Genomic DNA, 25,237 nt, shown 5'->3' with positions numbered 1-25,237 from the left:
TTGAAATTACAAGCAAAGAATACTTATTAAATTAATAAAACTGATGCATATATAATTGAGATTGAGGTAGAAACTAATATAAAGTGAATTAAAATATTTTTTTACATATAATAAGCTTCTAATAATACTTCTGCTTGCTTAGGCAGCACAAGCTCAACCTATGCACCTTGATGCAGAAGTGAAAATATATGTTTAGGTTAAACATTGCTTAGTTAATAGTTGTACTCAATGATCTTAGAGGTGTTTTCCAACCTCAAATATTCTGTATCACTGGAAAACCCATGACAGAAAGGAAGTTTTATAATTGGAAAAGCCTGCCCAGTGCTTCTTTCTTTCATGCTTCTGCAGAGTGGTTTCTCTATTTTCCACATAGAAAATAAGAACTGTTTGCCACCTTATTGTTATGTTGGTTGTCATCAGTGTAAGATCCTAAAGATAATAAAGAAGGTCTCAGATGCTATGGTAACAGTGACTTATGAGCCTGGCCAATCCCTAAAAATCACTTTATCATTTGAACAAAATGAAAAATGTATTTGCTTGTAGAGAAAAAGAAAATTAAAAGAAGTCTGAAAAAACTGGAAGGATGATGTGCACAAAGCAAAGATAAGCAGAGAATGTAAGTGAAACAGTGTCGTGGTGACACGCAATTAAGAGTTTTATAGATAATTAAAAACAAATGACTTGCAGAATCCACTTAAAAACAGGAATTATATAAAGCCTTCCCATTCTGATCAAGAAACAATTTGCCATACTTTGGCAATGCATGTTCTATAGTTGTTATATATTTTACAGAAAAAAAATGTTTAGAAAATACTCTTTTAAATTATTTCTACCACCACTTTTTTGATTATTAATACCTATTCTGAATCATAAAGGCTGAATGCTCAGTATATGAGGGAAAATATACAATGAAAATACTTTAGAAATCTCTGAGGTGAAAAATGTCCCAGCCCATGTTGGGGGCACTGAAACCAAATGATCTTTAAGATCTCTCGTAACCCAGGCCATTCAATGACACTGTTCAGTTTTACTGTAATCATCCAAAGTTTCCTACCTCTTTGTAGGCTACAAAAGAGAGGCTTCTTGTGCTTTTGGGAACTTAGACTTCTTGGATTCCAATTATTGTAGGTTCAGTGAAGTACCATTTGCTAAATATTTCTCTAATGTTGCTAGTTTAGGATTATTTCTTGGAGAGAAAATTCTCTCCAAGCACTTTCTTTCAAACACTGTAGTTGTTTGAAGCTATCACAATGTTATACCATAGCTTTGTCAAATTTTCATAGAAAACTTCCTAGAGTGTGTTTCTAAGTAAATGACGTATCTGTTGTGTGCATATGTATGCATGTTATTTCTAGGTAAATAGTGGCACTGGAGTCCTGTTCTGTTTCCTTCTGGAATTCCAAATAATCTTCCTAAAACAACGTTTTCCATCCATGCTCAGACTTTTGGCATAAGTAGTAAGAGAACCAAAGTGCAGGAAAGGCTTTGCTTCTCTGAGACTCTAGGTTTCCCTAATTTGTTACCAAATGCATTAATTTACCCAGATGAATCAATAACAGCAGGATTTTTGCCACTGCTCAGAGGGATCAAGGCTGTTCACCAAACCACTGCCCATAATTCAATGGCACAGTGTCAGCAGCAGAAAAACCCCAGTCTTTTCTTCACATGCAACAAGCCTGCATCTTTTCTTTCTACTGTTTTGTAAAATAAGTGAAATATGCACACCTGAGCATCCCGCTGTTACTGTTGGCAAGCCTCCACTTGCACAAGTTATAGAGGTGCAGAGTTACAAATTAGCGCCATCATAGCGGGGAAAGTGATTCCTGTGTTCTTTTTTGATTATTATTCCAAGTTTCTTCAAGTGTAGCAAAGCATAAAACTATGTTTTTGTTCTCTTCTGGATGGCAGGACTGACCTTCAACCAAATATTTAAGGAACTCTGCAGAGCCTGATGTGCTCCGCGCTGCACAATTTGATGGGAAGGAAGCCTACCTCTACAGGAGGCCATCGAGAAAGCAAGATAAAGCAGCACTCTGAAAGGAACAGCAGCAGGACATATCTCAAAATATTATCAAAGGAAAAGTGTTTTCTTAAGGGGCAGCAGTCTCTATTGCAGAGGTAATACATTTGCATTGCAACATTTTAGAAGGTACGTGATTTTCAGTGCGGTATCACGGCATTCAGACAAAATGCCACACAAAAAAAGAGGGTTTTATAACCTAATGTATGTCTTTAAAACCTGCCTGAAAGTGTATCTGCCACTATGAAAAACTTCAGCAGTTTAAAGTTCTGCAGTTTTCTCACCCCCCAAAAAAAATATTTCTTTCCCCTTTAAAGAAAGGGACACAGTTAAGTATTAGAAGTATTGTCTGGAACTTTAACTATAGATGTTGTATACAGCAGATGTGGTGACAGCACATTGTAAAAATTATTTCTTTCCAGTCCCAGTTATTTTCTTCAGAACTTATTTCTGAAGGGGACATCTAGGCTCTTACATATACATGTCAGGAACACTATTTTTAAAGAAAGGATTCATAAAACTTACTTTAAATTTTGATCGTTACACACATACTGTCATATAATATTTTAGTGTGTATTTATGAAATGTTTGAATGTTCTATGATTATCATACTTGAATGTATAACATCAAGACTGAAGGCAAAGGAATGTCAGAAGAGATACATTATGAGAATAAAAATTACATAAAACTAGCCTTCTAAGAAACAGTCAGGCATGGCTCTGGCAAATGTCAAAACATATTATGATTATCATGTTCAAATTCATATCTGAATTATGCTATTGAGTAACTATGCCATGAACCCTGTAACTTGTCTGAATGTTATATAATCTTTCCCTCAGATTTAGACAAATTGTTTGCATTACTCTGGGCTTTAATTGTAACATGATAAAATGGCCATGAACATCTAAATTTAAATAAAGTGCATACTAGGCATCCTGTTATAAAAAAAAAGCTAATTCTCTCTTCCCCACAAAATAAAAATCCACCTCCCACATAATTAAAAATATAGCCATGACTAGATTTATTGAAAATATTAACCAAATTATTCCAGTTATCAACAATTCCGACTTCAAAATCCAAATGCAAATATATGATATGAGCTCTTAACTGTCCTGGTTTATCTGAGCATGATTTGATTGCCTAAGCATCCTCTTCTGCCTGAGTGCTGTAGCATTAGAAATGTAGCAATCCAGTTGCTGATGGTCCTACTTGTTACAACAACAATCCTTCACTGCTGAATCCCATCTCTGACAGGTGCCACTCACAGGTGCACGGGGAAAACACACTGAACATGTATCTACCTTCAGTAACAGATATGATCCTTCAGTATTTCCTCCAAAAGTCATTATTTTTTATTTTATTATTATTTTTTTCTCCCATATCATATATACTAGCTTTTGGTGGCTGTCCTTTTGTTACTTCTTTCATCATATCTTATCCCATTTTGATTACTACTAAATGCCAGGACATAGTTATCTGATTTACAATTGTTATTTTCTTTCACTTGCTTTAAATCTGTTGCTTGATAGTTTAAGGGCATCAAATAGTTCAGGTGTTTCAGCATAAAAAAGTGAATAGATTTTTTTTTTCCACTTAATTGAGAGCCCCCCTAGTGTTTCTATCAGATTCTCTCCAAGTCATCCCTTTTCCAAAGTGGATAATATATAGCTGCCTATATATTTTTATATAGAAGCTACACATTGGTTTGCCTCATCAACCTTTGTTTGATGTCCAGGGTTGTTTTGTTTGGTTTTTTTATTTTTAAAAAATTAATAATTGAAGTGTGTGTAACAGAATTTATCCATTTTCTTTGGGCATTGTTGCAGAATAACTTAAATTTCTCTAGGAAGCTGAAATTCCAGCAGTGATCTTCCTTTCCTCTGGCACTAAAGCTGATTGAAACTATAAGTAATCTACTTAACATGCTGGCAATTTCACATTGAAATATTGAGCAAATATCACATGATCTGTGTGATTTATTACTATTCAATTTATTGATCTCTTATTGAGAATGATTTATTAGCGTGTCTGACAGAAACAATTCCTCAGACTTATCTCCTGTAGTGAGTGGTCTGGGTACAAGCTTCCCTTAGCTTCTCTGTATTGAAATGCACAATTTTCTTCCCATAGCATCCCTTTCTGTACCCACAGATCCATTCACCCTAAAATCACAGATATTTGTCACAGGATTGTAAGGCCATGCAGCTGTTGGGAAGGTTCTGTGCTTATGATAAGTTTGTAAAATTATTCACGGCCTTGGACTATTTTCTAAAACATTCCTCAAATCTTTTTTTTTCTTGCATTTCTAATGGTTTCATATTAATGTTATGAAAGATAATGATTCTCCTGGTCTGATTTATTTGTAGCTTTCCTATCTCTGATTCATTTTTGCTGTAGTATTCTCTTTCCTTATAAATGGCCCCTTTTTTCAGCGACAAGGCCTTTTGCTGTAATGTTATTTTTATCCTGATTGGGTAGTGTGGTGCCTTTATCTATTTTCTGTGATCTGTTTCACCCTGTCAGCTGCTGTTTTTCATTTCCCTTTTTTTCAAGCTTCACATTTTTATATACCACTTCTAATTGAAGGTAAACAACTATGAGTAGTAGATACTGTTTCTCATATTTTTATAGGGATATAGGTGACTGTCACAAAGTCACTATTTGACAACTGTATTTTGAACCAAATCCTGCCCTTGACCCAGAACTAAATCAGGGTGGTTTTTCTCTCTTTTTGTAAGTTCTGAAAGTAGTTGCTGTAAGTAGCAGTCATATATGACATCAAAAACATGTACTTCAAATTATCTACCATCTGACATTTCTGCACTTTGGATTATGTTTTCATTTATGGTTTTATTGACCATTTGGAACAAGATATACATTAAGGAGTCTAACTGAGACTTTCTTCTGAACTAAAAATAGATCAATCAAACTTCTGATTCTGTTTACTTTTATGCAGTGAACTGTAGTTACTACTGAAATGCATCCCAGAATTACTTTGGGAACCTTAACTTCAAAAGGGACATGGGAAATCTCATCCTCAGATAAGAAATTAAACTAAACTGGTTTTTAAACAGGAAGGGAAGAAATTTCTTCCATAAGCTGAAGAATCTGATATCAAAACAATGCTTTCAGGCCCACAATGTGATTCTTGCGGTGTCCTGTACAGGACCAAGAGTTGGACTCGATGATCCTGATGGGTCCCCTCCAACTCAGAATATTCTGTGATTCTAAGAGATGTTTAAAGCAAATTTCACCAAAGAGCAGACATAGGGATAGCCCCCAGAGGAACTGTAGAGTTCTGTAAGAGTGAAATAAAGTTGCCTACAAAGAATAATTGTGAATATAGTAAAACTTACTAGGTTACACAAGACTTGAAAGGTCCCCTTTCTCCCCAAACTGCAGGATAGAAAATTGCTTTTATAGAAAGAAATATAAGTTAGAAATTCTGCTTGAATTTAGACTTTTGCCATGTGGTGTATTCTGTAATTACATGTGACAAGATTTCAAGATAAATAGAAGAAATAACTATCTTCCCACACTACTAAGGCAGGTCTCTGTTGTGCTGGGTCTGTGTATTTGCTGCAAGTTAGATTTGTACTCTAATACATAGAAAATACTCTCTCAAGAGAAAGTAGAAATACTACTTATTAGTAGAAAATACTACTATCTATTTTCATAGAAAATACTCTTTCAGAGATGAAATACTCTAGTATTTCTTCTCTGAAATGTCAACCATACCCATGGTACTCCACACAAAATGCCATTTTAAATTAAATGCTAAACTAAAGTACTCACTCTGAATTGCCTATCCATAATCTGTAAATCACTTTCAATAATCCATAAAAGGAAACAGACTGTGCCATGTTAAATGTTTTTGCTGTATCTCAAGTGCTGCAGCTCTGCAGTTGTATTTATTCACTCTGGGAAAATTTCCTAATGCTTCAGGTGAAGAAAGGTCTTCAGCATCTTATCCTTGTAGTCCAGATCTCGAAGACTGCAAGAAAAAGATGTTCCTGTAGCTGTTCAGATAAAAGAGCCTCCTCCTTTGACAGACAATCCTACAATGAATAGATGAAATTTGGGGAATAGCATGGCACTACTGAGCAGGGAAGAAATGGAAAGTGTATCATGTCATTCTGATTTACTACATAGCACAATTGCATGTTTTATATGAAAAAACTCTGCCAAGTGAAGTGGGTACTTTGGGGCCTTTCTTTTAATGATGTACTCGTAGCTCAGATCTCCCTTGATGCCAGGTGTCATATATAACATACATGTGCCATAATCCTGCCCCTCCAAAGAACGCAACTGGGATGCTCCACCAGAAAAGGGGTCTCTTGAAAAGCTGGTGTCAGACCTTAGAGCTGCTCTGTACACTGGCCAGCCCTAGACTTTGATGGCCACTCAAATGTTTGCAGTGAATTACAAAAAAATTTACAGGATCATTGTGAGAGAGAAAAAGAACAAGCTTTTTCTTCAGAAATCCTAGCAATTATAAAATAGAAAGACAAGTTTGGGTGCTTTATGATCCATACCAGAGGAAGATTTCAGCATTGCTGATATTTTAGTACAGCTGCATAACAAGAAACAGTCAAAAGAATAAAACTATGCAGCTGAGATACAAATATGCTCATAAAGCACAGGGTTTGGATGCTCAGTGAGCTTTGTAGCCCCAGTAATTCTCTCTTGTGTCATATCAGAAGCCTTAGGCACTCTTGTCCTATGATGGCATCTTGTTAGCAAGCAGCAGACCCCAGCAGAAACAAAGGCTTAGGGCAGCTCTGCCTAACTGCCCATGAACTCCAGTTTCATTACAATTCTGCCTAACAAGAGACTCAGTTACTAATTTGATTTGTAGAAGAGAAAACCTTGGCAAATTAAAAGCAGCAAACATTCCTAAGTGATTTGCTGCAAAGTAGAATAAATGAGTAACTGCTTTAAAAAATCATATTCCATTAATTTCACATAACAGCAAAAGTAGTTGGGTTTTTAGCTTGTTTATGGGTGAAATGGTATAGTTTGAAAACATCCATTATTGGAAGTATTGGTGATAAAGGTGGTTTATAGAAAATACTTTATAGAAGTCTTTGATGCCATTTAAAAGTTGCAATTTAAACAGTAGTATCAATGTCAGGGTACAAACAAGCCATCATTGTCTTACTCAAAATTGCTTCAAAGTTCAGGAGAGAAATGTATTTGGGAAACAGTAGGGAGATTTTCATGCTTAACATCCTTACCACACAATTACGTGGTATGAGAAATATTTCTCTCATAGATATCTCACAGTCTAGTGAAATAATTGCTCTAACAACCAGATTCAAGATTGAGCAATCAGGGCATACTCAAAGTATACTTTGCCATTGTTTTCCTCATAAGAGGTTTACAAGACATTGTAGCAGGGATTAAATGCAATAGAAGAAATTAAACAGATGAAAACTGGAGCAGATGGGTCTATTCTAGGTTTTGACATATAGAAGGAGATGAGAATCTATGATGCCTTGACCTATTTTGCAGGGTCAGAGCTAAGGCAGAGATTCTTAACAATTCTTGAAATAGCAACATTTTCCTCAAATATAAAAATATAGAAAAAGGAGGACTTCCAGTTACAATGCTAGACAGAATGAAACATTTCTCTTAAAAGCAGCACACTGTGCTCCAACTCATCATTCATTCCCCACCATCTTAATGTTTTTCTCTGCCATTTCCATCACTCTTCTGTAAGCAAAATAAAACAGATGTGTCAATTTTCACATAGAAATCTCTGCATTTGGTGGTCAGCATCATTCACTGTTTTATTTCCCTTTCTTTTCAAAAACTTATTTCCTGTTACAGCTAAGCCAAAGCTTAAGTTGTAAAACTTAATCCCCTTCTGGTTTTAAAAAACAGTTTATTATAATCTTTACTCACCTTAGCAGTGTCACTACAGTGTAATGCCTAATTTACATAATAATTCAATTACTTCATTTGGTTCCTATTGCTGGCCTGAAAACCAAACACACACCTTTAATCACATCTGATGAGTCCATTTGGTATTCTGTCCTGCAACAGGAATCACATGAACTAATTTGGATTATTTACACAACTTAAACACGTAGGCATTTTCTAGACAAACAACCAATTGTCCTTAACTATTTGTCACAGTCAGTAGAAATAACTCAAGTGAACTGTGATTATTATAAAATTTCTAGCCATTGTGGAAGCAAAGCACAAGTTCCCTCCTCAGAGGCTGTTTTGGATCCTAGTACTTGTAAGGTGGTAAGAATTACTTTAGGGCCAAGTAGCTGTGGAACAGCAGCATTGTTCAGAGATGCATATTTTTATTTACTGTGCTCATTGCAACACAAGAATGGAACAGTGAGAGTTGATGGTATCCACTTTTCTAATATACTCTTCTTGATAATCATTACCCACCAGAGAGAACTGCTCTAGAAATAATTGAAAAATTGTTTAATTGTGAATTTTGGCTTCAAGATATAATTCTTCTTCACCTTCAGCCTAAAGAAATAGGGATGTTTTAGAAGTATGTGTACTGAAGTGAAAGATCAATCTTAATAGATGAAGTGTGCCTTTTTATAACCATGTGTCATGCTTTTAGCCTTTTTATAAACAACTTTCAATCCTAGGGTTCATGAGAAAAGCTAATGTGCAGGGCTCTGTGCCAGTCTAAGGGCATAGTTATTAAGATATGATATTAATGGAAATGACCCCTGTCAGTAAGACAGACTAGGCTTGCTTCTGAAGCCTATCTGGTCTTTGCCAGTTTTATATTTCAGTTGTTCCCCTAGGCCCATCTGTGCACTGGCACATAAAGTTACAGAATTAAAGGAATGTAAATTCCACCAGTAAAAGTATTCCTGTAAGTAAAATAAGTTAAAAAGTTCAAACTTGATCAAAATTTGTTGAGCCAATGACTTTTGAATACTAAAGGCTTTCTTTTCTAAATTGCAGAGACTGGACTCTGCAAGAATCTTCAGTATTGGACTAATTGGACCTCCTATTTTGCTGGTGGGGTATCTTCATTTTACTTTACTACCCAATGCTCTGGATAAATACATCCAGTTTATGAATAAATTTTATTATCTTTATTTGCAATTAAAGTTTACTTTTAGGAATAACTCTATCCATCCTGAACCATCATATGTTAACTGTTTGCCTTTACACCAACTATTTCTGAAATCCTCACTTTTAAGAGCAAATTACAAGGCAATTTTGGTCAGGTCCACAGTTTTTTAAATTGCAGCTATTTATCTTGGTCACTCATTGGATTATTAAATCAGATATGTGTAAATTACTAGATTTTTTTTTTAATTAGTTTCTGGGAGTGTTTGAAGTTGCTTGGTTTTCCATTGAAAGCAAATACAGTCATGTTTAAGGTAATTTTAGAGTTTTCACTTCACACTTGAGGTGGGCTGGATAAATATAGGGTAATCTGAAACAGCTCTTACAAAATGTTACTGTCTATGTAAATTTTCAAGTTCTGTGTATGTAAAATACAAGTGGAGTAACTTGTGGGTGCATTTTACAGTATTTATTTTATCTGTCTCACAAAGAAATATGATTATCTATCTCTAGGGTATTATAGAAAGGAACAAACCCCAAAATACTTGGAGAGAAATACCTTAACATCCTGGGACTAAATTTCTTGGCTTGAATGATAGCCCTGTAGTATCTTATTTCCTAAGGTTATATAAAGTAGTAATGTATTCCAAATATTTAGATACTTTATTATCTACAGAAAATCAGTTTTTTTCACAAGAAGCTGCTGACACTCATCAATTGTTCATCCACATTCTGCTTCAAAGCCAGTGAATGTATTTTTAACTAAGATCATTTGTATCAAACAGTAGGCAGATTAAATGCAGTTTATCAAGTTTGAGGCAGATCTGAGTCAACTTGCCATCTGCATATTTTTAAAAACCTACAGGTAGCTGAAGTGAGAGGCATTTAGAACTTCCAATAAGCTTAAATCTAAATGATCAGCAGCATGCCTGAGGCTGTGGTGAAAAACTAGGGCAGATTCACTGCCTTAGAAGCCAATAAAGGCAAGTTTGCTACATGCTACAGCAACTGGCAAGGGAGCACATCCATTCAGCACCTGCTTTGGTTCAAGCTCCATTGAGCTTCTCCTGGGCAGCTCATCTGATAGCCCTGAAGGAGAGTTTAAATTTGAGTTAAGTCCAAAGAAAAATCAAACAAATGTTTTGTGCCTTGAAGCACTAGATAGGAGGAAATTGTATATATTGCATAAAGTAGTAACAAACGTAGATCTCTATATGCTTTACATGACTTTAAAGGTTAGTCTTCCACTCAGCTGACAAAGGGAATGCCAGCCAGCCTGACATCTCAGCTTTTTTCCACCACCCTAGCAGAAGATGGAGGCACTTTGGATGCACTGTGACGTGGAGTGTCCTTTCCTGGGAGCATCCTTAGTGGTCACTGTTCCTATGACTCCCAATCTTAGGTACTGTGGATTTTGGCCTTTAATAATAAATTTGTAATAGGGAAAAGTTATGATTACTTTTACTGTTGTTGTAATTTCCACTTTAAGTTCTTTTTCTGCCTTGATTCATCTTCTAAATTGTTGATAAGGCTTCCAGATTGTGAAAGATCATCAAAGCATGTTCTTTGAAGTTCAGAATACATTGATGCAGGTGACCCCCATCATAATGGCCTTAAATTGGGACTGGTTATCCCAGCTTCACACCAGACCATTAGCAAAGTATATAATTTCTGCCTTAGGCTTTCTTACCAAGAATTGTCCTTTAATTTAATTTTAGCATTATCAGCTCAATACATGGTATTCCAAAGAGAAATGTCATGTTTCAGACACAAGCTTTAATTTTTTTTTTAAATATTATTTGTGTCCTTCTTTTTTCTGTATTCAACAGCACAGATGAAACTGCATTAAAATTACATGGGGTTTTTTTTTCCATTCCAACTGGTCAAACTAGAAAGGTTACTGAGGCCCTTACAGAAGAAAGGTAATTCAGGAAAAGGAAATTTCCTTTTTCTATTAAGTTATTTTTCATAGAGGTAACTTTCTCTAAAGTGTTATTAGAGATGAAAAAAGAAGAATTGGAAGGAAATGAAATTCTGGTAAGCAGGTTCCAAGTTACTGTAGAGAAAGGGTTTTAGAAGCCTCACACAAATTTGGAGTTTCTCTCCAAAGGATATGTCTGTTCTTTCAGATTTGAGAAAAGTGAGATATGTCTGAAACCTTGAAATATGAAAAGAAGAAAAGTTATTTTCTCAGCACAGAGAAAAGCTATAGATGTTTCATAGAGATATAAAGGGGGAAAGGAATATTCTGAGACTGAGGTAATTTAGTCAATATATTCTCTAAGGGAAATTAAAAAGTGATTAACAACATGAAGTAGACCCAGGGCATTCAGCCAGGGATTTATCTCCTCTAATAAGTAAGACCTGAGAAGGGGCTATTGCAATGATATTATTTAAAGTTTCACTGAATGCACAAATTATTGGAATATTTGGCCTGATCTTTAGAGTAACCAGTCCTTCTTTTTAACCAAGATACCCTGTATTGAATGAAAAAAAAATCCTGAATAAACCAAGTCTTCAAGAAAAACAGCAGGTGGGTCCAGCTATCCTATTAATTAAAGCATGGCAATGCTTAATCCCACTCATTGTTAAAAACACAGGGCTTTTCTTACACGAGTGTCTGCAATTTTAGATTTCCAGTGGCTGTTTCTTAATCTTGTCCTTTTTAAGTTTCATGCAGTGTTTTCTTCCTGTGAAGATACTTAGGTACTACTTTAATTACCACTGCTGGTGGTGGGGAGGGAGGGGGGCAGATGGGAAAAAGCCAGCAGTTGCAAGGTCTCTCACTGGAAGGTGTTTGTTTGCATGTCCACTGGAAAATACACCTAATTACTCACCAATTTGATGTGGTAACACTTAAATCTTCTCACTAAGATTAGTTAAGCCCATCTTACCATGCATTTTTCACAATGCCAATAAATTCCTTTATCAGATATCTATGTCCTGCATATGTTAAGTTTCTATTGATTTATTTTCCATTTCCTTCTCTCTGTTCTCTTATACTGTTAAGTACTGTCCTCACATTGTGCTGAACCAGGACATGCTTTGGATGTCATTCCTGCCTTTATACTGTTACCACATGATTCTTGCTGTCTAGCAGCCATCTTTTTAAAAAGAGTTTCCAAATTTCTTTTGACATCTTTCTCTCTAAATATTTTTCTCTATCCCATTTGACTTACGATGACCTTGTTTTGGAGTAAATCACTCCTTTGGAAATCTGTGTATTAACACAATTCTTAGTGTCTGGGACTATATTCTTTTTCTTTGTGGAGAAATAGGTGGGCAGCTGCATTATTGCAATTGGTCTGTAAGGTTTGAAACAATATCCACTTCTGTTATTACTAATCTTTAGTGAGCATAATGATGTCCACATTAAAACAGAATTGCAGAAAAAGCTATGTCTTTTGAGCTTGAATGTTACCTTTTTATTTAGCATTGCTATAATTCCCCTGTTTGGCATCCTATATGCTTTAATCACACTGTATTTCCCCAAATCCAATTTTTCTTTATGCATGTTGGAGAACCAGTTAAGAAATACTTTATCCTGGTAATGTTTTCAGTTAAATAACTATTTTCAATTACTTTTTATCATCTTTCTTAATTATCACAGGTTTTTTTAAAGCTCTATATTTTCAGGGATTTGTATGCATTGAGGTATTTTATGAGTGCTTGATTTAGGTACAGATTTTTCACGTAGAGAGTGATCCCCTCTTTTTTTTTTTTTATGCCACCTTCTTTATCTTGGTTAGCAGCATATTCCTGACTTTTTAGCATTGCACTGGTCTGACTTCTCACAGATTTCAGGCAAATCCTTTGCTTTTCTCATGAGTCATAACAATTCTTTTCCTTAGCAAAACTGGTGTTGGTTGCATAGAAAGTTGTATATTCAGCTCAGCTGAACTTGTTTGCAATGTGCTGAGTAGATGTTTGCATGAAACTTGTCATTTCAGCACCCTTTTCTCCCTGTTGCTAATGCAACAGCCTCCTGGAGGTCTAGCTAGTCTCTGAGACCACTAGTTCATGATAGTGATCAGTGGAAATGCAGCCTGATCTCACTGGCTAGCCTCCTCCCTTACAGGGATGTGGGACATTCTTTTGCAGAAACAGATCTCACACCTTGCACCAGCTATGCAAACGGCAGCATGTCTGTACATAATAACAATAATGAATTGTGCTGCAATAAAACTTTGCTAATATCCTGAAATCTTCTGCTATTGAAGTGGACTCTGGCAGAAGTATGTCACCAGAGTCAGCATACAACTTTAAAATTTAATGCAATTCAGTGTTGCATTTTTACTTTTGCTCCAGGCAATTAGCTCAGTATCTTGTGCTTACTCCTGTGAGCCTTCAGTCTCACCTGAGCTGTAGTAATGCTTCCAGCTTTTTATCTCCCATCTCTGAAATACTGTGTAAGTACATACATCTCTTAACTGAAGAGCTTACAAATTAGAAGGGTATATTTTAGTTCAAACAGTACTTCTCAGGATTGATCTTACTTCAGAGCTTACTTAACCTCTAACACCAAGACAGATGGAAATTCACTACCAACTCGCAATGTATGTTTCAGTATCTAGTGTTTAAATGAATGTTTTCAATGAATGGAGATGGACTGGGTATGATAGACCAACAGCTCTGGATGAAAATGTACTGTTAGCACTCTGTATCTCCCTCTGAATAGGAAGTAACCCTTCCAAAATGAATAGAGGATGTGCATGCGTGTTGCACATGCAACCTAAAACTGGATATTCTCCCTAATTGCTGGTATACTGAGTGACTATCACACATACAAACAAACAAAACCGGTTTTCATAGCTCATTTGCTTTTATAAGTATTTTTAAAGGTCACAGCCCTGAAAATTCTATTTCCAGAAAGTTGCAGAAGTGACACACTGTTACTACACTTAAATGAGAAATAAATGTCATTGCTAGAGTGTTAATTACCAGTGAGAGCACTGTCAGAGAAACATGGGAGCATACTATTAATTCTTTAAATCAGCCAGGAAAAACTTGGGCAATGCCAATTTCTCCAGATGTGACTAGGAATTGAAACCTGGGCTCCTCAACTGAGGGTGTTTGCTTGCTTTAGAACAACTGTAATCAGACAAAAGTGAGTTATTCTGTTAAGTTTCCAAAGTGAAGGTTCACAAAGCCATAAGGCTGTACTGTCCCATGCAACAACAAGCAGCCCTCTCTCAAATGTTTTTATTTGGTTTAAGAGACTGTTCTCCTATGCCTGTAACAAATAGTCTGAAATGTCTGTGATACTCAGTGGTTGATCCAGATTAATAATTTGCCATCTGAACTCTGTTTCCACAAATTCATGAGCAATGCAGTAAACTGGTAGTGCATTTTCTTTTGGGTATCCCCAATGTGACAAGAAGAATTGCATTAGGAATCACCTATTCTCCTTCTAAGACAATCTGTCTATAACTGGGAACATATACAAGCTCCCTGGCATGGGGAGCATATTCAAGCTTCACTCATAACTTTAGTTTTGATGCTTTTTTATTTTTCATTAAATAACTGTACATTGCTACTACAAAAATCACCTAGAATTGTTTCAATTTTATGTCATTATTTTTGTTCATATTATTTTAATGTGTATCTGAACATTAAAGTTTATAATGCTTAAAAAGTAATAAAGAGAAAAACAGCTTTCAGCTTTGGAAATGAGATCAATGCTTCACTAAAAATTGATGTATACAGTTCTTTGTATTTTAAAGTACGCTTGTGAATAGGAAAAAGTACCCTCTGCTTTATGAAGCTAATTTTGGAATGATACTTTAGTAAATGAATGACTTAATGCATTTCATCTCAATTAAGATGCTTTATACTGAATGATGCTTTTCTTTGGCATATGAAAGCATTTATCTAAAATCAAACATGCTGATTCTCCCCAAGACACTTGATTATAATCTGAACTCTTTGTGAAATGGCTTTGTTTGTATGATTTCCGTTCTGAAATGGGTTTTTTTTCCCCTTGCTGTGACATGATATAATCTACACTCAATGGCAATGAAACTTGACTGGCACACTACAAAAACAACTAGCTGTTTCAGGTAATGAAACAGACTTCCTGACACACTTCAGTTGCAGCTTAGTTTAAGAAATCCCTGTTCTGCAGGGTGTGCTGGAACTAAGTTACCCTGTAGGAAGCTGGATGCTCTCACACATTACGTTTCTGATTCTCTCTCAGCAGTAAGTGTAAAGCTCATGCTTTTGGCTCCACCATGGAGCTACCAATTGTAACTGCAACTGCACTGTTGACACTCATCATACCACTGGAATCCTAAATATAAGTGTCTTTATATTACTATCTCTACCCTACCTATGTGTAGTAAACCTTCAGAGCCACAAGATTTTAAAAGAACATGATGTTTTATCCAGAAATACTTACTAAAAGTAAAAAGGCTGCTAAGCTGTCAAAAGTCTATTTGCAAAATCAATGCATTTTGGAGACATTATTTAGAAATACAAACATGACCAAAAAATATCTTTTACATGATCAGTGAAGAAGCTGTTTTAGTACATTCTGATTCATCAAACAACTCTAACTTTCTAAAATTTTTTAACCTCATCATCACTTTCATATGTTTATGAACTTTTGCTAGTCATAAAAAATGTTTTCTTACTGAAGTATCTCAGGATATATATCAAAACTGCAGAATTGTAGTCTGCTTTGGTGAAGGTTTTTGTGGTTGATTCCATCTTTAAAGCTGTTATACAATTAATTTCCTGTTTCATACTGTGTCATTTCCACACTAGCCTCAGCTATTAAATTCTATTGCTGTCTTCCACAATGGGGATAACTCCTTCCTCCCATGCTTTTAAGAAAATATCTTTAAAAAGAACCTTTAATGCAGTTTGAAATACAACAAAATGACGGCACATACTGACATGACACATATTACTCATCTCCTAATATTCCCTCAAATGAGGACATAACACAGTTCAAATTGTTAGGCTCACTGAATTTTAGACACAGGCAACTGAAAAAGGAGTTATCAGCTTTAGGACCTGCTTTGTGCGTATAGGAAGGATTCATCAGTTGTTCCACCTGATACAGATTTGGGTGTGTAGCAACCAAGGAGTATTATTAACCAAGCCTGTCCATGGTAGACCAGATTCTGCTCAAAAATATTGGCAACTCATGCATGAGTCACTTTATGAAGTTCAATTTTTCAGAATTTTAAGCATTTTGTGACTATGCCATATAAATAAAATAAAAGTGTATAAAGTCTAGCTCCACTTTACTTCAGGCACCCTCTTTCTAAAGGAGGTTTTCTGGGAGAATTTGCTGAAACTTACCAGCAATTAATGTTTTGATTAACTTCAGGGGAGCTTTGGCCATGCAAAATACCTGACATTCCAGCCATGAAAACCACAATATTTGAGACCTTGTTAGACTGGGAAATTTATGAGACAAATTCTCACCAAAAGTATAATTTTCATGTCTGAATTTGCCATGATATACGCTGAAGAACTTTGGCACTTTTCAATTTATCAGGAGTGTCCTTCTACAGTGACACTGACTGAAACTACTCGGGCTGTGGACGCAGATTTCTCACGTCAGAAATAAGCAAACAAACATCTAAAGAGCTGTTCTGTGTTCTGATTCTGGACCTTTGATCTGAACCAGCTAGAGATGAAATAGTAAACTTGTGGAATTCACTACACAGTGAGTGACTCAATAGGAAGAAGCAGCATTATTGCTTCCATGAAAATGCACTTTGACCCTTGGTTTCAATAGCAGTTTCAGCTGGACAGAAAAAATATTACTTTGTGTGTTACGCCTGCTTCCCTTTCTTTTCATTTAGCAACTGATTTGTAAAAGGGACTAAGCTATCAGAACCTTCAATTGTAAGCATTTTCAAAAGGATCCAGTTGAGAAATGCTAATTCTTAAAAGAACAATTAGAAAACTAGTTAAGAAAGGGCTTCTGGCTCTTGGCTAGAAGGGCAATACAGAATTTGGAGAGTTTCAGACAGAGGTAAAGGCAGCCTTAGTCAAACACATGCAACAAATTAAAAAAAAAATTAAGTTGCTTTCCTCTAATTCTTGATGAAATTTTAGTCTACTAGTCAAAATTTCATTCCAAATTTTCATTTTTTTTCTGTGCATTTTATAGATGATATTGTCCCAAAATATACTAAACTCAGTTTCACTTTTATTATTCTAGTCCTTAAGGTATTCTATATCTTTTTCTATTCCTCAGCTTCTCCTTTATTGGTGATGGCCCTCAAAATGTCATATACCTCTTTTTGTGCCAAGATTTAACATAATATTTAGCGGCACTTTTATCAAAGACTCATGTTTGATCAGCCTCTACAAGAGCTGAATTTCACAAACTGAAGATAGATTTATGAAAAAAAAAAGTATACCTAAATTGTAATCTGAAACAGTGCATACCCCCTAAAGATGTAAAGATGTATATTTCTCAGTGAACTTGACAGAATACAGTAAGAAGCTCAAGGATAGAGATGAAGAAAAAACAAAATACCAAATAACTCATGCCAATAATAAGTGCATCTAAATAGAGGCCTATATGCACATTGGTTCCTCTTTTCTTTCATTAAAACATTTCATACAGGATATGGGTGAGTTTAATAAAGCATTGGCCAACACCAGGCTGACCAATGACTGACATAGTGTTGCATTATTAAGAACAAAAGCCAGGTAAACTTGGGGTAAGCTTCCCTTTCTTGGAATTTTTTTCCCATTGTCTTCTGCACTGACAAAAAAACCCTATTATCAAACAGGTAGATGTAGTCTTTCTGAAAATTAGGTAGTAGAGATGTGCCATTATAAATATTTATGCAATTATGATTGTTAAACCTACAAGAAAATCACTGATAGCAGGAAAAGCACTTTCTATACATGCTGTGAACATCTCCCCCAAAACATACTCCTCTGCCATGATTTTGGGTGCTTTCCAAGGTGTTCAAAAACTGTGCTTAGGTAGCTTTTTAAGTGCAGATGCAACTGTATGGCCAAGAGCTGTGTATTAAAATCTGTTGGAGCCCAGACACAGAAGAACCTTTCTTGTGAAAGCAGGGGGTGTTGGTTACAAAAGAGACTGGTGTGAAAACAGGTCCTCAGTTGCAGTGGCCGAGGTCAGCAATTACCTGGTAACAGCAACGAGCAGGTTCATTGACACACACCATGGCAGTTACATCCTCACTCAAAACCACACATAAGCAGTGCTCAGAAAACTCTTCAAACACTGAGGGATTTCCCCCCTGCCACCCTGTTTTCATCAATAAAATTTGTTCCTCTCTGCTAGATAGAAGAGTATGTGTCATTGTTATTCATGGAAACTGTCAGGCTTTTTAACTCTGCTGAGAAACACGAAGAGTGAATGACAGATGGGGCCTGCTTTCTTGGCAAGGAAGTTCTATGCTAGCATAGTGCCATAGTATGAGTCCTAAAAGAGAGAAGAAATGATAATTTTACTTGTTCTTACACATAAACGTCATCTGAAGAGAGGCCTTTCATTGCGAAGTAGCCTGATTTGTCATATTAACTCCTATGTACATAGGCTGATGCTGTCTTCAGCCTTAGCCTTAGATACTAAATGGTCTTAAAAAGCTTGAAATATTTATATTAGGTGTAATACCATCATGCAAGCTGCTTTAGTGGCTTCCCAAAGCTGGAAAGTATTTAAGTCAAGTGTGAAACCTTGAAGATTTTGTAAGAAACTTCAGAAGTCCTGCCTATTGCTGAGATGTTCAAACTGATGTGACTCTTCATCTTTCTTAGTCTGATATGTTTTCCTATGCTTATTATATACTCTTCAGGTCAAAAACATGAATCAGGGCAATACACTCCAATATTACACATGTACATGTGCCAAGGTCCTAATGCAAGGTAATTTAAAGCATGGGAAGGAAATAAGTGAAAACTCCTCAATTAAGCATGTGCGTGTGGGAACACAGGTAGGCAGGAGAAGCAGGATAATGGCTGAAAGGAAAAACTGAAAAAGAAAATTAATTTGGTGCTAAGCAAAAATGCTCATATACATTGTTATGGATGGAGTACTTAATGTTGCAATGGAGTACTTTCTTTGAACTTTGTTTAAAAAAGTCCAAGGTTTTTAACTGTTTCAAATTTATTAAAGTTTCTTTACAATGTTCATCTTTTAACTTTTTTTTTTTCCCTGTTTGGTGAGGGTGGGGTTTCTGATATTTTGGTTTTTAACCAATCCATTTGCTTGGATTGCTACATCAACTCAAACTCAGATTTTTTTTCCCGCTGAGTAGAGTCTATAATTACAGCAGAAAGCTTCTTCCTACTTTTTTTTCTTTCTCCTTTACTGTATATGAAATTGTAGATGCATATACTTGGAAAAAGTTCTAGAGATTTTGGGATTTACTACTTGACAGACTTCATTAATCACTTTATAAAGAGCTCTTAACATTAGCTATTCTTAAATTTATCATTAACTTCAGGATGAATGTTTTTTGAAAATCCATTTGGCTCTGTTCTTAGCTATTTTTTATCCTTGAACATTCAATGATCATCTTGATATTGTACTGAAGGACTAAAATTAGCTTCCCATGGCATGGAGGGTCCTCAGTATCCTAGTTATAAAAAAAATGTTTCCTCTAAATAACGAGGTGGGGAATTTTCTGAATTACATTTATTAGGATTGGACAATATAATGGAAAAATGTTTCTCTTTCAGAACGTTAACTTTAAAAAAATATGTTTGCAAGCCACACAAACAACTACTGTTTTTTTACCTTTAGCCTGATTCACCTCTCATTTACTCCTGATTGCTGTAGCTAAAACGAAGGGGTTCTTCTTGTCACTTTTAGTAAAAACCTCAAGCTATATGAATGTGTTCAAGAGCTATAACTCAAAAGTGATAGGACAGTACAAAAGGCTGATTGATTTCCATTGCAGCAGCAGAAGATGTGTTTGGCTTTCCCCATGTGCATTTCAGCATTGTCTAAGCACTATCAGCTCTCAAGTAAAGTTTCTGCAGCTCCAGCAGCTGGTGCTGCTTCTGATCATCTGGAGTCAAAAATTTTCTTTGCTCTCAGTTTCTTGATAGTTATTAGTCTTTTATTCAGAGTATGAGGACAATGCTACCCCCACAAAAAAATACCCCCCTCTTAGTTTCTTTAAATTTATGACCTCTTAGACACATGTAACATTTTTTACATCTGATAGTCACTAGTACTTTATTTTGTCACCTTTCTGCTAATATGAAACTCACCAAAATTAACCATTTCAGTCAAAAATTTTCTATCAGCTTTTGATGAAATACTTTGGTTAGTTTCGCCTTTATTTCCTTCATAATATCCAATTATGTGTGCATGCCTTCTGTTTGAGCCTTTAATATATTCTGAGTCCTACTACAGTGGAATATCCTATGAACCTGAATGGAATCTGAGACTGAAAAGACAGCTTGGGATCTCTGAATTGCAGTACTTGAAAAAGTCTTCCAGTTCTCATGAAGGCTATTTTGAAATATGAATAACAACTTCCATGGGAAATACAAAATATATGGTTAGTAAGACCGTAGATCAACCTGACAGCAGCTATTGGTAATAAAGATACTAGTAAGCATTTTTTCTGAGTGGCATTCTAGTCCTTTATATTCTACCTTGGCTTATCTCTGCTCTTCAGGATTTGCATGTAAAATGTCAAAGATGTTAATCATAAAAAAGTAGAAAAATCTTACTAGTATCCCTCACAAAAATACTTTCTAACATCTTATCTTCGGTGTTGTTTCTTTTAGAATTTATTTTCTTACTTGAATATAGTAGAATCAATACTGCAAATCACATTCACACAGCTCATCAGAAATCACTGGATTTAGTGATTATAATTTTAAATAAAATGAAATTTTCTTTTTAATGACGGAGCAGTATGCCGTCATTAGAACACAGGTTATATAATTGCTGGGTTGTACCCAAAATAATAGACAATCATCTTGCTTTCTGTGGCATCTATTATGCCTTTCTACAGTACACGATGGAATTCAATGAACTGATGTTATAGAAATGTGCTGCTTCTTATTTGCTGCATGTTTTCATATACATGTATACTAGAACTTTGCAGTGATGGAACTGGAGCTGTCAGCATTATGATCTTCATTTAAATTCTCTTTGACAATTTCTTCATCTACAAATGCAGAAGGTATTTATACAGCATTCATTGTCTTAGGTTGCCACAGAAATTGGCAACCATTGGTAAGCTAGGGAAATACTACATGTCATTTTGAGCTCTAAGCAGCAAACCAACATTTTAGTGTGCCCACTTCTCAAGCTGCTGAGTTCTGCCTTGAGCAGAGGAAAGGAATGGAGAGGAAAATATGCAGGCCATTGCCATGTTTGAGGTGACATGAAGTGTCTGTGCAAGCCACTAAAGGGATTTTTTCAGACCTCAAAGACATGCATTGTACCCTAGGGAATGGCTGGAAACATGACAAGGGTTTGCGGTATGTGATACTCAGCAGACTGGGAATGAATGAGGATGACAGAGGCATGAACAACCTGGTGCCATCTCACCCATTCATCCTTTTAAATTTTTAACTGAAATAAACAATTCTCAGTGCAGGACCCAGGCTTAGTCCAGCCCAGCATCAGCCCAAAACAAAACAGAAGGCAAATGAGCAGCTAAGAAACGTGGAGCTCCCTATAGCCCATTCTGCTGTCCTGTTTATCAGTGTAGACACCTCTGAAGTTTGTTGGCGATGCTTCTAGTGAAAAATCAGAACTTAAGGTGACATCTGCTACCTTTTGATATATTCGGCACCTTTTACAAGTTTGGTGAGATGAGACTTTCAATCTTGTTAAGGAAGATTTGCAGAATGTACTGTTTTATTTCCAGTAATGCGGCGTTATTTTAGATCCAACCTGAATCAGATTGTGAGATAAAAGTGTGAAGGCTCTGTGCATTATCAGACAAAGGAGACTCTTGCATGTGAAAACAGTAATGTTGATGTGAGGTCTTACTAGATACTTGGGAAATGTATAGCAAGATTTCTGAAATGGAACAGCAAGAAGACTGAAAAGGAGGGCTGATCTTCAGAAAAGCAAAATGCTTTTCCTAACTATCACAGAGCTGAGGTTTTTTCTGTTCTTGCAAAGCTAATGCTTCTGTTTGTTGAAAAAGATGATCTAAAAGAAGATAATTTTTTCATCCAAATTTCTGCAAATGCCATGTTCCTGTACCATATTTAGGCCCAAATTACTGTGGATTTGTGTGAAAGGAAGAATGAGCAACTATTTTTCCTGACATCAGTGTTTTATGATTACTGAGCTATTTAGAAATATTTGACATTGTACTGATTTTGTCTCTCAAAATAAACTTTTCTGATTACCCTTACATTTCAGTGATTTCTTTTGTGCAGTAGTGAATCTGCAGCTTGTGAGGTAACTGGCAAAAAGTCTGATCCATCAGCATTTTTGTTTGCTTTCTTGAGTTTATAGTGGCACAGCAACAATGAAGAAGCAATCATCCATCATCCAGCTAGTCAAACAGGACAAAGTTGTGAAAATGGAAATAATTCATGGTGTTATCATTACTTATTCAAGTTCTATGTGACTTTTCTGGAGTTTTTCTTCTAAATTGTAATCAAACTGTATAATTCTGGAAGAGGAGTGATGCTGTTTTCTAAATGCCAAAGGTTTGAGGGTGGGAGGGGACACAAAACTTCCCCAATAATATTTTCACATGATTTAGGTTTTTTATTTTTATAAAACCTTTTTTTAAGGTAATGGACCTTTAAAAGTGCTATGGCTGGAAAATTTCCACTAGTTAAAAAGAAGAGGTCTTCAGATTTGCAAATGTTTCCATTTTAATAAGTGTTTTTAGTATACTTCTCAAGTAAATTTTCTTGCTCTATGCAATATTGACAAACCTAGTAACATGAAAAACAGAAGTCAAACTTCAAAAACCTTGATAAAAGGAACTTATCTTGAATTTGCTCTGGGAACTGAATTTCTTGATTTCCTGTATGTGTAGGTGGGCTCCTATCTTTCTCTTTCAGCTGAATTTCTCATTTAGCTTTAAGAACAAGAGTTTGATTTCAAGAAAACCCCAACAAATGAGGTTTACAAGACATATTCCCACATCAGCAGTACAAATATGTGATGATAATTCTGAAACTTGATGACAAAACTGGAGACAGAGGAGGACCAAATTACTTAGTCAATAAAAAAATGTTTTACGTATTGTTATTTATAGCCAGAGTCTACATATAAAAAAGCATTTTATTTTTTGAGGTGAATATGTTGAAATGTTTCTCTGAAGAAGGCATTGAAAATAAAGGTTTTCTGTGGGACTTTGGAGGATCTTGAATTTTGAACTTTTGCAAAAGACTACTTTTTGTTTCACATCGAATTTCCATTTCTACTATGCTACCAACATCATGCCTTTCTCTTGAGGTTTAAGTGAAAAGAAGACAAATGACAGAGGATATGAGATGCTCTGAGAGACCTTTGTCTGAGGACAAAAACCAGGTGTGATAAAGCATGTCAGTCCCCTAAATACCAGAATCACCAATTGTTTGCAACTCTGTTTCAGATCAGGGTTGTGCTAGCAAAAGGACAGATCCCTTTGTCCTTCTTCTTGCATTTGATAGTGATTTCAATGCTTTCCCCCACTTAAGTAGATTGAAAAAAATCATGGGAACAGACCAGGTCATTTTACATCCTGTGTTACCCAGAGGTAAATTCTGTAAGCAAAGCAAATTCCCATTGCATCACCTTTATGCATTCTTTTATACAGTACTATTACAGATGGTTAATCATCATTTTACTAGATTCATCATCTGCTTAGAGCACATCAACTCTGATGTTTGTAACACTGAATGTGAAGGTGGGTACTTTGTTTTTCATGTGAGGGCAGAGTTTCTCTTCTGCAATAAATGCACTGAACAGTGGATTTTCTGTATGAGGAGAATTGATTAGCCATGACCTGAGGTCCCTTTTGAGTAATTCTATACATAAAGTCATAATCTCAGAAAATTTACCTTGGAGGAATTCAGCTTCTCAGTTTGAAATGCATGGGTAGCAGTTTCTCATGTTCATCTTGCTCTGCAGTTCTTATCCCTGCTAGGGTGTTTTACACTCTTCTGTCCTAGGTCATATCAGAAATCTTAGAGGAAGTTTTGTCTTTAGAGAACATGGAAGAGTGGAAATGAAAATACATCCCCAATACACTAAATTGTGGTGCTAATGTGTGAATGGTTTCAGGATGCTGCTCTTTCATTATTTATCATTTATGGCTAGAGATTTCAAACATCAAATACCTGAAGGTTTGAATAAATTCCCACTGAAGAAATTGTCTATTCTGCAGCTCCACTGCAGGTTCTTCTAGGGCAAGCTGCATGTCTTGTATATTTGCAGCTTTTAACTTGCACAACAGTGATGGTTTATTTTTCCTTCCTTCCTTTAAACCAGCTTAGTGCTTTAAAAATTGAGCACTGCCTAATAGGGCTAGGTGGCATAAGATTATGTGAGAAAAATATTTGCTGAAAAATATGCCTTTAATTCTTTACAAAGCAGACATGAATTTGCCAGTTGTGGACTATGACCCTTACTACAAAATTGTTCTCAGGATTCAGGAAATTAAATTGAATTTCATTTCTTGAGAGTCAATGTCTGCATTCACTTCAACCTCCAAAGGCAGACATAACTGGCAAGCTGTGGAATTCCAGATGCAACATCTCCTAAATCTTTCCTGCCAGTAGTCCTACTTTTTCTACACAATTATTATATGATCTCATAGCAATCATTTCTATACTTAGGATGGTTTTAGCTATTATGCTTTTTGCACTGAGTGGAAGAACATCAGGGCTGAATGTCTTCAGACAAAAAGGCAGCTGAATCAAAATTTCCAATATGCTTGGTAAATTTCCTAACTCTGGATGATGAATTACAAAAATAAATGGAATTTCTGAGATCAATACCCTCTGGTTTTCTGAGTACTTTAATCTTTGGATGGATTAATCTCTTGAATATAAAACCAAATTTTTAAAATTCAGTCGAACTGAATAACTTCTTGGTTAGTTGCAGCAATAAAAAATTTTAAATGCTTGCATAGCCTTTTTGGTGATCTTTTGTGACATTCTTATAGCCTGGCAGGGATGAAAAGGTACCAGTTGTGTACATCCTTTATCACCAAGACGATAGAACAAGTCTTG

The sequence above is a fragment of the Fringilla coelebs genome (genome assembly GCF_963513975.1).
Source record: "Fringilla coelebs genome assembly, chromosome: 4".
In the NCBI taxonomy this organism is placed as follows: Eukaryota; Metazoa; Chordata; class Aves; order Passeriformes; family Fringillidae; genus Fringilla; species Fringilla coelebs.
The sequence above is the reverse complement of the archived record's forward strand: the minus strand, read 5'-3'. Positions refer to the sequence as shown.